Source organism: Sinohyriopsis cumingii, chromosome 1 (assembly GCF_028554795.1).
Source record: "Sinohyriopsis cumingii isolate HCF-2022 chromosome 1, ASM2855479v2, whole genome shotgun sequence".
NCBI classification, from domain to species: domain Eukaryota; kingdom Metazoa; phylum Mollusca; class Bivalvia; order Unionida; family Unionidae; genus Sinohyriopsis; species Sinohyriopsis cumingii.
In genome coordinates, this window is record NC_142961.1 from 5,548,160 (window position 1) to 5,562,890 (window position 14,731).

A 14,731-nucleotide genomic window follows, 5' to 3' on the forward strand; every position below is an offset into this window, starting at 1 on the left:
TTTATTTACTGGGTTATCAAGAATTTGTTTATCTCCTATAGCTATTCTCTGGATATTTGGCATAGAATAAAGAATTAAAAACCATTCAATAAAGATACATAAATATGATGCATTTTTTGAAGATTATAATATATAAGAATATTGCTACTGGCACTAACCAAATTTGAAACATAGAAATTTGATTTTGCACATCATTTGTTTTACAATTTATTTTGTGACTTTTTTATACCAGGTAGCATAGATAGGATATCTTCAGAAGTTTTAGTGGATTAATAATACACATGAGAAAAAAGTATTGCCAGAGATCTTGTAAATATAAATATTTTCTGGTGGACCTATTTGTTTAAAAAGCAGAATTTATCAGCTGAAAAAGCTTCTATGATATAAAATATCGGGAGGTTTTCAAGAACAATGATTATGAAGATCGATGATTTTTTAACCACCATTTTGATGATCAATGAGAAGAACGAGTCCCTTAAATTCATCATCTTTTCCACTCCAGAGGAAATTATAGAAGATTTCTTGAAGCTCGTGAGAAAGTTCTTTTCGGGGTATGGGTAAAACTAGTACAGGCAATGATAATGATTTTATTACGACTCTGTGGTCTTAAACTAAGTAACAGAAAGAAGCGAAACCAACAAGTTTATTATAATCAACTAATAAATTTATATCACTCAGTTACAAAGCTAGACTTTAAAAGAAAATTACAGTATTGTGAATAAAATCACTAATAATCATAGAAGTTCTATCGCAAGTCCAAAAAGCACGGAGTGTTCCGAATTAACTCTTCCGGCTAGTAGCTGGCTACCAGCCGACACCACACGGAGTGTTCCGAATTAACTCTTCCGGCTAGTAGCTGGCTACCAGCCGACACCACACGGTGTCGGAGAAATCCAACTTTTCGATAGACAAATGATTCTAAGACCACACTCCAAGACAAATGTCTCAATGTCAAAAATGGGGTGGGAAGGGGGAAGAGTCAGAGGAAACTCGGATTATGACTAGTTCAGCTCCCATAGTACATCTATATAAACACAATGATATTAAAAGTTCAAGAACTTAAAATTTCTGAAGGCTCATGATCAAATTTATTTTGCTCGGTATGGACACATCTTTTATTACAGCTTTTGTGTATTAGAGAAAACCATATAATTCGCGGCATTTTCTGGACCTACATGTGTTTGAAACAAGTGCCTTCAACACCGCAACAAAATCAAGTGCTAATTCCTGTAATGAGTCTTCCAAATTCAAGTCTGAAATGGACCGAATTTCTATCAATCACACAATATCTGGGGTTAGCTTTCATTTACAACTAGGATAAGCTCTTAAAATATTGTTTTCACTAAAATATTGCTTTCATTATCAACGAATCCTTGCCAGCCAAACTCACATATACTCACCCATTTCGAGACGGATTCCCATTTTTCAATATCATTAGTACCGTGAGTCCTGTATGCACACAAGATTTACAGATTTACTTGACAGGTCTAGGAGTCGTAGTAGTAGAAGTACACAGTGCGCATAGTTTTGATTGTCGAAGATTACATTACTGAATATTAAATTATATTGCAAGTCCATGTACACCAAGAAAAGCGATGGCGCATATGAGGCATCATTTCAGTATCTGAGCTTCATTTCATAAAATCAGAATATTATCAGACTTGTCATAAATGAGAAAAAGGTCAAGGAAACCATCTATATGTGCTTCTATTACCACAGAATAGGAGATTTGAATGAAAAAAATTACCTGAAATTACTCCAGAAAACATATAATTTAAAATTAGTGTAAGGTGGATATCAGCCAATTAACGTACAAAATATGGAGTTCCAAAACATTCATTGAATTAAATACGCCTAAATTCTCTTTCTTGTTCTTCAGCAAATAATCACTGTACGGGATTGTAAATTCTCCACAATAAATTCTTCTGTGGTAATTGTCAATTATAATCTGAGCTCTTTTCTTAGCCGTTGATGAAACAGCTAATTACTTTCTATCTAGCAAACATAAGAGGCAATACATTCACAAAAACTAATCCTGATATGATATTGCCACCATCGCTGCCGTTCATGTGATACGGGAACTCATTTATACTTAACAAACAAGACAAAGATAAGGCGGGTTTCTTGGCACTTTTGATTGCTTTAGCAGGTATGCCATCTCTTACTGGGGCCTTTCCAGGGGCAAGTGTGTCCAGCGCTTGACTGATTTCTTCGAGTGTTGGCTAGCAATCAAGTTCGTCCATGGTTGTTTAGCACTCTAGAGTGTTTAGGGTATCCTGACTGACCTTGTTTTCTCTTGAATAGGGCTCTGAATAATGCTCCATCCAGCGTTCCATCTGTTTCCTCTCCGGTCTGTTATGATCTTGCCGGTGGTAGTTTTCGGGTGTGTGGGTGTGGGGGTGGGGGGAGATCAGTCTTGTTTTTGTGGGTCCAAAAGCCGCTTTGATACCATCATACATGCCCTTTATGTCATGTCACCAATATCGGCAGAGGTCTGAATCCTCGAACATAGTTAAAACCAGAAATTATTCGCACAGCGCCGTGCAGTCTGCTGGATTTTGTTACGGGCTGTCCTGAGGGCTTGCACGATTTTCTCAGTTGGTGAAGTTTTGTAGGCAGCAAAAATGCACGGCTCGGTAGACGAAGGTTTTGGTTTTGGTGTATCATTCCACCAGGGAATGATGACTCCAATCTTTAACGGGTTGGTTGTCTTGGAGTATTATTCCGTTCCAAAATTTGTGAATACATCCACGGACCATACTGGATCCGTGGCACGACGTTGTTGTCCGCCTTCTAACTCTCCTGGTGCATACAATACCGAACAAACTTGTCTCCCAGCAGCTGTAACGGTGCTGGCTGTGAAATCATTTTCTGACTGGTAACAGACTGGTAACTCGTGACAGTCTTGTGTCAAATTGCATTGGCTGATTTTGAATCCAGTCGTGTGACTTCGTTGTTCAGACCACTCGAAAGTGCTTGCAATTTGGGTTCGCGACCACTGTGGTCTCATAAAAATTCCTGTACGTATTGATGACAGAATAATCGTTCCGCAAGTTTGCACTTAAATCGTCCCACAAGAGAGCTTGATCACGCTTTGCACGGACATGTCCGATGCGTACTCACACATAGTGTTTGACCAATATCACAGCCACAGAACCAAGAAATTCTTTGCCAGGATCCGCTTGTAACAATCGTGGTCATGTGAGTGGTCCTAGTGCATAAATGCGCTAGAGTGCATCTGCGACACTTGCAGAATCTTTTGACGTCAACGGCTCTGCTTCAATGTATCGGCTAGCCACATCGACAATCGTTAACGCGTATTTATATGTGCCCAACAGTCATGTGGAACAAATAAAAAATCTGACTGATTTACCTCACTTGCTGTTTGGATATCAAGCTATCTTTTTTTATACTAGTAAATCAATTTGTTACAACGCTTGTTTAGCCATCCATGCCAGAGCAATCTCATGAGTGACTTTGACTGCACTGGCTTACTGTTCCACGGCGGCTTCACCTCGAAAGTATCCACGCTGACTGTAGAATATTTTGGATAATGTCCTGCTTTTTTGTCCATTCTTTGACTGTTCATATTGGTATAACGGTTTACCTTTAATGAGAGGCTCCCCCCCCCCCCCAGTGCACTATTGGTGGTGCTCTACAGTTTCGTATTTTGCATAGAATTTTAAAGAAAAAGAATTTCCCTGAATGTCCTTACTGGTTATACTGGTTATTTAAAAAATACATCGTATATGTTAGATTTTGTTCAACGAACCTTTACTTCCTTTTTTTGGTGTATGATTGATGGGTGTAATATGGGTTATAGAGTATACAGTTTGGCCTTACTCCAGATGCGCATCTTTCAAAATACTCTTAGCTCCACCTGGTCATTTTCACTTCCTGGACTTCAGAGGTAAATAGTAAAAATAAGAGCCGATAACTTGTTTTTAATACATTTCATTTATTTGGTAATTCATCCATTGTACTTTGAGAAGTTGGTATTTTTTAGTGGGGCAATATTTATCTTTCTATTTTAATTGGTGCTAAAGATAATGTACTTTATACTAATTCAGGCTGATTTTTTGAGCACAAGGGAGAAGTCATTTTAGCTAGCCGTGTGCTTAGATCATGTACAATTCCCATAAGAACAATATCCAAAGAAATGTCAGCCACATTACATCGAAGTAGCATAGAGGTATGAAAACATTCTCTCCACTGTGCATGTCTTAAATACAAACAACTTCCCCTTACATACGTCACACTCTCAAACGTACACAATAACTGGTGAGCGCCCCCTTTTCCACCCAATACAAAGTTGGCTTTCATAGCTCCTTTCACAACCAATGTTGAATTAATCGCATTCAAGTCATGAATGATATCCACATCCGCACGTTGACGCCATTGATATCATTGGATGCTTTATTAGCAAGGTCACATCGCACACGCATCATCAACGTGATTCATAGATACTTCACCAGACCTTGGTTGGTTATTAGTGTCGGGTCGTAATTCTAGTAGTGTACCAGGCCCACAGTAATTGTAGCCAGAAGATGCTTTTCACCGGGATATTTACTCCACGTTGCCCCTGGTAACTTTGTTAATGCAGGCGTGATATCACTGCCGCTAACTTATTTCTTAAAACTGTATTACGGCTTTTTCCTAAAGATATGAACTTCTTTGCTCCACTTCGAACACAAGTTCCAGTAATCGCTGATCGTCCATTATGTGTTTGAACTCGAGCTGGATTTACGGTACGTATTTTCGCTGGACATTGCAAACAATATGAGGACATGATTGTATTATACGACAGACAATTATTCAATGTCATCAAGCAAAAGAAAAGTAGCAGATGATTTTGGAAAAAGCAACGATTTTTTATGGTCATTGATGTCCCCACACAAGCAACACCCAAACCGTCTATGCATGGTGACGGAACAATCAGTTCCATCACTAATTATTGGCTGTGCTGGATGAGGAAAAGCACAACTTTTGCTGAATATGATTAATCTGGGTTCGATTGCAAGTGATTGCGTCATCATCTGATGATCAACCGTGCTATGATGTTATAAAAGATGTCAAAAAGCGCTGAATCACAAAAGATCGTTGAGAAGTGGTAACAATTCTTCGGTCGATTTCTTTTCCTCCATTGACGAAGCCCCTACCATTGACGATTTGTATGCAAACGTGATGGTTGCAAATTGAGTCAATTCTACAGAAAAGTTATTATGAGGCCGAAACAAAAACGATGAACAATACACCCATGTGTCAAAAGTAATCCGTGACAACTGTAAGATGTTGATGATATTTCGTGGCATTGACGTATATTGTCTTGGAAACATTCATTGAACTTGGTGTGCCGACGACCACACATGGGATGAATTTCGTGACATGTTTGAGCGGACCACAAATGACCCGTATAGATTTCTCACAACTGAGTTGACAGGAACTTGCAGTCGATGGGATGCCTAACGAGCTGCTCAAGACAATGAATGTGTCTCTCGCGCCAATTTAACAATCAAAAACACAATCATATAAAACTTAAAATATCCGCCAGTGATATCATAGAAGTGTATGAGAAGCGACACATTGAAGCTGCTCAGTATTACCTAGAATTGCATCAAAATGTAATGGAAGCCGCGAAAAGTCAAAGATATGTTACAGTCTCGACAGATTGCACGTGAAAATCTCACAGCGGGGTTTGAACAAACATTTGCATTAAAAAGTCCACAAAAGGGACCAGTTGTAAGACGACCAAACGTACCAAGATTCTAAAAACAACCACAAGAGCAAACGAGGAGACGATTACGAGTTTAGAAGAGGAAACTGAAAATGTCCAAGAAGAGCTTGCCAAAACTGAGGAAGCTTGTGAGACACTTGCCAAGCGCACTGGTGAAATTGATGTAGACGTAGAAAGACACTTGTCAGAATACCAGAAGTGCCACTGGATACAAGTCGCAGCTGAGAACACGAACTCAATTCTTTTGCAAAGAAGGTTGCCAGAAGATCTTTACAAAACCTATAGAGTTTGATCGTGAGAGACCTTACAACTGTTAAAAATGCCATCAAAAACAAATCCTAAATACATGGATACAGAATAGCCTAAAATGGTATTCAGAGAGTTTATTGGAAAGACATAAGCTGCCGGTGAGCAGTGGAATCTTTTTGTAGAAGCATTGAATGCATATGTTAATGTAGATTTTGACAGAGGCGATATATGTTGGAGAGAATCTTTGGCGCGATACACACCACAACCAGTGGCTAAATGAACAAATGAAAAGGTTCTACCGGGAACGTGTTGCACATGTGCCTCAATCAAAACCTACACCGAAGCAACAACCTAAACGTGGAAATATAACACAACCCCTCGAAGAGTTAACTACAAACGTTGAGGAGAAAATGCAAAGATAGAGACGCACACAGGAAGAAGAGACGAATGGATGAACAAGAAAAGAAAGAAAGCAGCCATGGAGGATTGTGTGACCTTAACGACATTCCGCATCGAGTGGAAATGCACGTGGGATCAGTTGGTGCGGACAACAATGCACCTGAAGTCATCAATGAGGCCTCATCGATTTGTCAGCGAATGTAATGATGTTATGGATAGAGACACATATCGCGTGCTGTTGCATGATACTGTTGAAAATGTTTATAATATACAAAACCAGTGATGCGTTTTGACACGACTGAGACGTTTTGTATGAAATCTATACTTCAGTAAACAAGGTTGTTGTAAATACAGCCCAGAACGTACCTCGGTGATCACTATTTCATCCACGAAACGAGAATTCAGTGTGCCTTTTTCTGCACCTTTGACCACTGATGAATCATGCACACTTGAGATCGCACAAACTTCGCTGCGAGTGTATAACACTTTGCCTAATATTCGATTACAACCGTTTGGTGGTCTACCCTCAGACGATTCATTTGTGTTTTCAGCAGCCACTGACGCAACTGGCATATTGTTGAACTTCCATCTGGCGCGTACGACATAAGTAGTGAAGTGGGGCATCTTGGCGACAATGGGAAAATACATTACGGACCCCATCCCCCTGGCTTGTTTAGCGACAAGACTTATAGAGACAATAGGAATTAGCATTACCAGACCCCTTTGGCTTGTTTAGCGACAAGTACTTTGAAGTACACCCAGGGCCACTATAGCAACAAGGGAAATTGAACATAGGAATATTGGGTTTGTATAGCGACAAGGGAAAGATAACGTCTGACGTCACGGTAGAGGAGATTGGTAACAATGTGGCAACTAGAGGGAAGTGACGTCACAGTACTGAGCAAAGAGCGGGGTGTACAGAGATAACACAGACAAAAAACAAATACTTAGGCAACATTTTTTTTTTAAATTGGGGGAGGCAAGAAAGTCATTTCTTTTCCAGGCCTATGAAAAGGGCCTTTGGGTTCTTCTGCTTCTTCTTCTTCTACTTTCTCCATTTTTTCCACCAGCTCCTGACCTTTCCTAATATTCCTTTCTTCTTCTTTATCTCTGTTTCTGGCATCCAGTCAGGATGGCCTATCGCTCAGAACTTTTCCTGGACTTTGATTCAGTTGTTGTTCAGCCTCTCAAAGTCTTCTTTTTTCTTTATATTGTCTCTTTCCTTTCTGTCTTTAGTCCAGGTTTCTTTGTTCTTCTTTACTTCTTCTGTCAGCACTTTCCTCATCAGTTCTTCTGCTTTCTTGAGTTGCCCTACTCCCCACTTTACAAATGACCACTCACTCCATTCCAAGATATCTTCTAGGAAGCACCTGACTCTCGTGACATGATCCAGGGCTTCCTTCAAGCTACCTACTCTTACATAAGGAGGGTGAATGAAGCCTCTTAATCTCTTTACTTCCTCTTCTATCATGCCCTGGAAAAGATCCATAGCTACCTTCATGCTTGTTACTTGACATGTCACAAAATCCTTTGTAACTGGATGCCTCCATTCATGTTCAAGCTTTTCTACAGCATAATAGCCATCCACCATCCAATACCAAGTATCTTTTAAGTTGTTAAATAAAGCCATGACTGCTACCGTCTTCTTTTCGCTTATTCCGTAGAATGGCGCGAATGATGAACGCTTTGACTTTTATTTCTAAAGCACGGACGTGAAGGAAAACATTCACTACTTTTCTCATATAATATACTATTCACACAAAGGTAATGAGACAGAAAACTAACCACATTATATACTATCCACACACGGGAAAAAGCAAAAAAACAAAACCCAATTATACCATCCACACAGAAGGAAAGTTAAACAACCACACACTCTACTATCCACACAAACCTACGTGAGCGCCTACAAACCCCAAACTATACTATCCACACACGCGAAGAAGCAGAAACATAACCATAATCTGCTATTTACACACGCGAAGAAGCAAAATTTAACACAAAATCTACCATCCACACATGCGAATAAGCAAAAACATAACCATAATATACTATCCACATACGCGAAGAAGCAAAAACATAACCATAATATACTATCCACACACGCGAAAAGTAGAAACATAACCATAATCTACTATCCACACACGCGAAGAAGCAAAAGTAAACCCAAAATCTACTATCCACACTCGCGAAGTAGCAAAAAACATAACCATAATATACTATCCACCACGCAGAGAAGCAAAATTTAACACAAAATCTACTATTCACACATGCGAAGAAGCAAAAACATAACCATAATATACTATCCACACACGCGAAGAAGCAAAAACAAAACCATAATCTACTATTCACACAGAAGGGAAGCTTAAAAAACCACACACTCTACTATCCACACAAACGTACGTAAGCGGTTACAAAACCCAATAATCTACTATCCACACAAACGTACTTGAGCGCTTACAAACCCCAGAAATATACTATCCACATAAACGTACGTGAGCTCATACAAATACACACACACACAATTACATTAGTAAAGGAGTGAGTGTTTATATTCACACTGCTCCACATTCACACATTGGCAAATTGAATGGTCTCTTTTCTAGCGTTTTGGTTAGCCCTGAAAAGGGCTGTTTTTCTGGAACTCCACATGCACCTGTCCGTGATGACACCTTCCAGGCCTTGCCCCACAAACACATCTTCTACTCCAATCATTATCCCAATTAATTGTTGTGACTGGGATCACAAAAGGGGGATGATTGGCTTCAGAATCCCAGTATTCACTCTCTGGGACCCTGAAGACTTCCCTATGTCTGTGCCAGAGCCGTGGATGATGTTGTGGTTGTGTATGTTGTGGCCTCCTTATATTTTCCCCACGTACCTCTACTGGTCTTTGTACTGGTGGAATACATTGTGGCTGTTGTGGTTGGTTTGGTACTGTCTGTGGATGCGTCCTCACCATGGGTTTTACCTCACTTTTTTGCCTCATCATTACGTGAGGCAAAATGGATCTCTTCTTTTCCTCCTTCTTCTTTCTTTCTCTTCAATGGCTTCCGCTGCCAGCTCATCCAGGGTGCGCCTGGCGTATCCCAGGTGCATCTGGAATTTCAACAGTTTTGCGAGTCTACTGCTCATTCTTCAATGTTGTCTCGTTGACAATGGGTAGCCAGACTGACGAGTGTTTCCTATAATTACGTTAAGCACGGATGTGAAGGAAAACATCCCCTTACATTCAAAGTTTGGTTGGTTGGTTGGTTAGTTGGATTATAGTGGTTTTCGTTCTTTTGAACATGTACCACTTGTTTATTCACGCACTGCGTGATTTTTAATTACTCCTGGGGGAAGGAAAAGGAACCTCATCCCCCAGGCTTTTATGTACTCACAGAGTACTTTTTAATTTATCTACTCAGGTGTAGGACTAACTAGTCCTTAACAACCTGACTGAAAGGCTAACAAACATGAATGGGAATAGTCACACCACATACTCATGTTTCTTTAGTTGGATTGAAATGTTCCAGGTGTCAACCCAAACAGTATGTGACGCCCGCTACGATTGGTCGGCAGCAATGACGTCACATTAGGACACCTGGTCTTGTGGCAGGTGGAAATCGTTCCACATACTGCCACATGTACGTTGTCCGAGCGTGGTAAAGGAGGAAAGATACTCGGAAAGCCAGCCATGGATGTCATGTACTCCCCAAAATGCCAGCCCGTACTTATTCCAAATCATGTCCAGTTTTACTAATGGACAAAATATACCAATAATGTGTTAGCCACCTCTGCAATTAATCAAATCGTAAGAGTTATAAATTTTGAATAAAATTTTCCGAACAAGTTTGAATTTAGTGTACATAGTGTATATACTTATTGAAATTAAAAACCAATCGGTCAAGTCTAAACGACTTACAGCAATTGAGTAACGCATTGTAAAAGAGTAAGTGTGAGAATTTAAACGGCGGTACCAAAACAGATCAATTCAGATGTAAGATTAGTTGATCTAGGAGGGATACCAAGCCAAAATGGATCCCTATTAGATATTTACAGGCAATTTTAGTAGCCCTAAGAAGGGCTTTTGTTTTTAGGCAAACGTTCCCCGTCTGTCCTCTGCTTTTCTGCATAGCTGGGCTGTTTGCTTTCTTCGTTAGTTTCCCCTGGAAAGGCATAACCATGAAGTTTAGCGATGTATTTAGCCGCCTCGGTCAGCTGGAGTAAGGAGAACTCTGAGTAAGCTTCATAATAGAGCGCCAATTAATGTATTGGATTGCATTGACGAAGTGGCCCGCTTTTTTGATATCATCAATTGCCTTTCCCAGTCCCATATTCCGGTAGACAGAGCCTTCCTTTTTTCCACTCTGTTTAGGTGGTGCAGGTTCCTCAGCTTCATCGCCGCTGGAGGGCCGCTGCCAGCGTGGAAGTTTCAAATCCTTCGGGGTCGTCTGCCAACATTGCCTGGATTTAGCTGAGCATGTTAGTAGAAATATCTGTGGAAGCTTGATTTAAAATTTCAGCCACAGATATTTCTACTAACATACTTGGCTTTTTTGGGAGTGGCTTTTTTCTTGGGGAGAACTTTGTGAGCATTAGGATCCCATTTTAAGAGGGAGCGAATGATGACACCTCCTAGAGTACCGCTGCCTCCAGCTTCCAAAATGATTTACTATTTGGTTTGAGTGTCAATGCGGGGATCGGCCAGTTGGGTCAAAGCTACTTTGTTTCTATAACAAAAGCGTTTGGTTTCATGAGGAATCTGAATGATGCCCAGCAGTAATTGACGTGCTGTCACCGTAAACCATCGTAAGACTTCTTTCAGACTGGCTTCTAAGACACGAGCACGTATTTGTGGATTTTTTTCGTGACTGATGCTATACAAGGCATGAATTAATTTGACGGGAAGATGAGACTGAAGGAACGTCATGTTGACGATGTGTGACACAGACGAAAAGTGTCCGAGGTTTTATAGATTTTTCTTTTGTTATGTCGAGGACGGAGACAAGTACAGAACAGGCCCTCCGTCTTGACACCAGTGGTGAAACAAATGGGTACGAAATCGGAAATAATCGGGGTTAGTGGGTTTCAAATCGACGAGTAAATAGGCGTGTGGAGTTTGAGTGGCATCGTCGTACGCCTGAGTTAGCCAAGGTGTTCCTAACTGTTTGGCTAAGACTTGCACTTGCGATTTATCTCTTGGCCTTTTAAACAAGACCACGTAATGAGCATTGCGAATGATGGTGCGATGAGCTGTACATTGTTGAAACAAATTTTGAGTAATGTAAATGACACTGGCATTACGATGATACCCCTTGCGCGTGAATCACTGTTTAATTTCTTCTTCGTCTTTTCTTAACATGTCATCGAAAATGACCAGATGGATTTGACAGGTGTCAGACACGATTCCGTCGTCTTCTTTAGGAATGCCTTCCACAAACACGATGGAATCGCCTTGACTTTCTCGCATTAGGCTGTACGCGATTGCCACTCTTTGTAACACTACATGATTCATTGAGTTGCATTATCGATCAAATGATGTTTATGTTCGATTTTGCCTGAACCGCTAGGTCCAGCAATGAGCATGTTAAATGGATGACGAAGATACAAAGCCTCCCATCTGGCACGATCTAAGTGTTCGTCGATGACTTTGAAAGTGGAGGAGGAGAGGGCAGAGACAGCAGAGGTAACCATAGTGTCAGGAATGTCACTTGTGACACGAAGACAGACAAGACAAGAGTTTTTATACTTTTTCTGGACACGTTTATTGATGTTTTAAAAATAAACACGAAAGACTAAAATACATAAAAGCCAAAGGGTTAAGTACAACGATAAAATGCACATTAAAACGATCAAAGTGGAATAGAAACAAGTCTCTGTACAACATGTTTTTGGTAACCAAGATGTCCTAGGGACAGGGTGTAATGTTCTTACAGGTTCTACATGGGGTAATGTCACACAAGTGTCCTCCCGGAATGGTCTTTCAGGAATGTCCATGACAGTCCTGTCCTGAAGGGAATGGTTGTCCTCGGTGACGGGTTCTTCTGGCACTGTCACTAACACAGGTTTAAACGTGACTTTTTTCCTTGGACAATGAAATGTTGGATCACAACTCTCGAGCATACTGGACAACTTCTTGGGTCCAAGCCTTAAAACCCCATTTTTTCCAGTCACGTACATCTGTCCAGTGGGTGTGCAAGTCACAAGCTACACACACATAGTCATACACCTCTTCGGTACCTCAAAGTTGACGAATCTTTTTTTCCCGTAGAGGTCGAGAAGTATCCAGATGAAAACGCAAGGCTTTGAGCAAAATGAGTCTCTAGTGACCATTTAAAGGCACCACTTTCATATTTAATTGAGTGATAAGTACTGTTCGTAAAGATTCCACAAGGAATCGGCTGGTAAACGAAATCCCAGAAAACAAGTCACTAAGACACACAGCACACGTCGACCCAAATTCAACGGATACAGTTGTCGTACTAAGTGTTGGTAATCTTCCACTGTTTGAATAGTGTCATTGATTTCGTTCCACGAAATTTGTTGAATCGCTTTTGATAAAAGCAGTGGCATGGCAGCCTGTTTTTATACCCTCTTTTCTTCGGGAGCAATAAATGTACTTTCCACCCAGAGATATTCGTTCTCCAGTAGGGAATCTAAATGCTCCAAGCACTAACAGTTCAGAGTTCGTTCAGAAGTTTCCTCTTCCACTAAGCAAATGTTGCGTAAAAGATTTCGGTTAATCCTCCAACTCTTCTTCCTCAATTCGTTGCAGTAGGTGTATCTCGATGTAACGAAAATTATGAACATGTTGATCCTTCTCGTCCTCAAACTGTTAAGCAAGGTCTGACAACTGGAACACTTTCTCATGAATCAGTCCTCTTATAGCATTCACGTACCGGTGGTGTAAACACAGGTGACGTAACGGATGCAATTGTTCTTTACGTTTGACTTGTATTTTGACCAGTTCTCGGTAAATGCGTTCTCTCAACTCCACAGGCAAGCCACGAATGTTCTCTTGTAACGTATCCATGATCAGGTCATACTAAAACCCTCTTTTGTCGGAGGTAATAAGTGTACTTTCTATACAAATCTGATTGTATTCCAGTAGTTAAACCAAATGTTTTAGTCTCTAGTCGACACATCGCAGAGAATTTTCCTCTAGAGACCATTGGAACATTTTCAAATGAATCAGTACTCTTATAGTATTCAAGTAACACGGTTTAAACTCCGGTGACGTAACGGATGCAATTGTTCCTTACCTTTCACCTGTATTTTAACCAGTTCTAGGTAAATGCGATCTCTCAACTCCACAGGAAAACCACGAATGTTCTCTTGTAAAGTATCCATGATCATGTCAAACTAAACTCTCTTTTTTTGTCGGAGACAATAAGTGTACTGTCTGCACAGAGATGACTTTACTCCACTAGCGAATCTAAATAGTTTAGTTGCTAACCTGCACATCACAGTTCATTCAGAGGTTTCCCCTTCCACTAAGTTGACGTTGTGTACAAGATTTTGGTAACTCTCTAACTCTTCCTCTGGAATTCGTTGGAGTAAGTCTACCTGGTAGGAAATAGAATCATCAATAAAAAACAAATCCTTTGAAGCAAGGGGTAGTTGATAATTGTCTGACCACTGAAACACTTTCTCACGAATCAGTCCTTTTATAGCATTCAGGTACCAGTGGTTCAAATATCGGTGACGTAACGTATGCAATTGTTCTTTACGTTTCACTTGAATTTTGACCAGTTCTCGGTAAATGCGTTCTCTCAACTCCACAGGCAAACCACAACTGTTCTCTTGCAAAGTATCCATTCAGGGATTACTGATATCGACCCACTAAAGGTAAATAGTGACAATTCGGAGACAATTCGGCGAGCATGTTCCAGGTAGGCTGAATCTTGTTGTTCCCAGTAGCGAAGTGACACACCGCAACTGAAGCACTTCACTTTATCCCCTTAGCCCAAGGAGAAAAATCCGGCTCTGGCTAATTCTTCGGGGATCGTCCTCCCAGATATTTAGGCCATTTTCCTTTGAACGATTGAAAACGATTTTCAAAGTAGCAGTATTCAGGCAGATGCACAGGGAACGAATATTCGTCCTTCACAGGATCGTTTCGATGAGGGTAGGGTGACATCGACAGCGGTTTGGCCAGGGCTGGATGACATCCGTAGAGTGGTAGACGTGAAGGTTGACATCCACAATGACAACCAGTAATGAGCCCATGATGACGAGTGGCATCGCTTTCGCATCCGTCAGGTTTGACACGCACTGCATAACTTTCCATGATAGGTGTAGTGGTAGTAGTAGTAGTGAGAACAACGTTCCCATGATGCTTTACTGCATCGCTTTCAATGCAAG